The following is a 1,980-nucleotide window of genomic DNA, read 5'->3' as shown; positions in this document are numbered from 1 at the left end:
GAGTTAACATTTTGTGGTAACACAACAACGAGCTTGTTGGTTGTTTGTCAAGTTTACCTGTTGGTCAAGAACCAAAAGTCTTGCCGAGGCAGACATATTTTGGTGAACTCAGCTTGCATGAATTCATTATCGGTGCTGCCATGCTACCGACAAGATATAAATTTCTTTGGGAACTCGTCCCACTGTAGTTACACGGAGTGTTGCACCCCGGCTTGGTGGAGTACACACACTGCACTGGTACTGGTGACAGTAGTAACTTGTAGTTCATCATGGTCCCTGCTCACACACAACCATTTGTCCTTCAGGGTCGTATTCACGGTAGCCCTAATCATTGGATATGTGTGGGCTTTATCCATAAATACATAAATGGGTTTAGCCTTAACTCAATACTCCAGCTCGTACCGGCCCGAAGCAGCGATTATTATGATTATTTTTTTCTTAACCTAACTAAAAACTAAGTGTATTTGTAGGAGGGTTCGGGTTAGGGAGGGACCTAGGTGTGTCTCAGACCGAAGCCAATAGGCATGTTCATGCTGGGGATTGGCCATGCATGGAAAAGTCGCATGCATCGTGTGCTTTTATCGGGGATTGACCAGCCATGGCAGCAATTGACACCATGACTAACTCCCCTATCTTAAAACTGGCTTATAACTATGCTAAGTTAGGCCCAGGTAAAACATGCATATACACATGGAAAACCCTGGGCCAGGTCATGCGAGGATCCATTAACCTACATTAAAGCAAGCAGGTAACTACTGCACAAGAGGAAGAAGGTCCCGGTAAGAATAGTTGGACAGGGGAAAAAATCAACCATTCACCTTTCGGCCCGCATTAAAATTTTGTTTTGCAATTCTGGGTTTGGCAACTACACTTATCAATCCGTCCAGCTGCCAGTCATCTTCCTGTAAAAAATATGGGTGCTACTGCAAATATTCTCATCCCCTAGCCCCGGAGCTGTGGCTAGGCCTGAAGGACAGCCTCGTTCTGGCAATATTTACAGAAACAGAAGGTAGCAAGGCACCTTGGTAAACCAAGGCAAACCCACTGATTTGTCTGCACATATGCCGCGCTGCCCTGAAAAGCACCAATGGCTAAGTGCACAAGTGCACTCAGCAGTGGGCAGACAAGCAAATTAAACCATCTCGAACTGCGGGCGCATGAGGTTCCAGGCAGCTTGGCGATGCTCCATCGCTATCTTCCATCTATCAGTCAACAGCAGTTACTTTTCCTGCCAATGTGGGGGTAAGTCTTTCAGTCCGGCGAAGGTAAGACTTTCAGACCCTCTTGTTATCTATATTTCCCAAATAAGGTGCAGGTTGTGCCGTCCAGGGCTACCATTGGCCTCACAGTGCCCCCAGCCGAAGTTCACTGCTGCCATCTTTCCGAGTTTCGACACTGTTCGTTTCGTTGCACACACAGCATCCCACAGCTCCGCAAGTTCCAGTTCGCAGTTCACCACACCTCACATTATTTCAGTACGTCGGGATATCCTGCAGTGCCATCACCGACGAAGCTGCTTTCTACTGCGCGCCGATCTTCATTCAGAATGCCTTTCACCATCGATAGCCGTGATAACGACTCAATCAGGCTGGCCAGCGGTCTGTGGACTGCTATTGGTTATTAACAGTCACACCATCGAGGTCACTAATCTCGATGGGATCCCATATCCGCCACCCGCGGGATGTGGTCAGTAGCAGATGACACTGCTAAGTCACCATCGGTCAGCTCGCAAATCACCCACGCACTGCCAGACATCAGTAAACCAAAAGGTTAGAAGGGAATATCCTGGCCCACAGTCTGCGGGAGAGATGATACGCTTGGAGAGACGACAGCCGACCCATTCAATGGCGAAGATTGAGCGATATCCGAGCGGAGCCGAACTGGGCCGAACAAAGAAAAACCACCTCACTCGACAGAATCAAACAGGTTGGTTACACTTGCGGTAATAACTCCTATAATGTTGCCGGTTTTGTTTACGAA

The sequence above is a fragment of the Bacillus rossius genome, chromosome 14 (genome assembly GCF_032445375.1).
Source record: "Bacillus rossius redtenbacheri isolate Brsri chromosome 14, Brsri_v3, whole genome shotgun sequence".
Lineage (NCBI taxonomy): Eukaryota > Metazoa > Arthropoda > Insecta > Phasmatodea > Bacillidae > Bacillus > Bacillus rossius.
The sequence above is the reverse complement of the archived record's forward strand: the minus strand, read 5'-3'. Positions refer to the sequence as shown.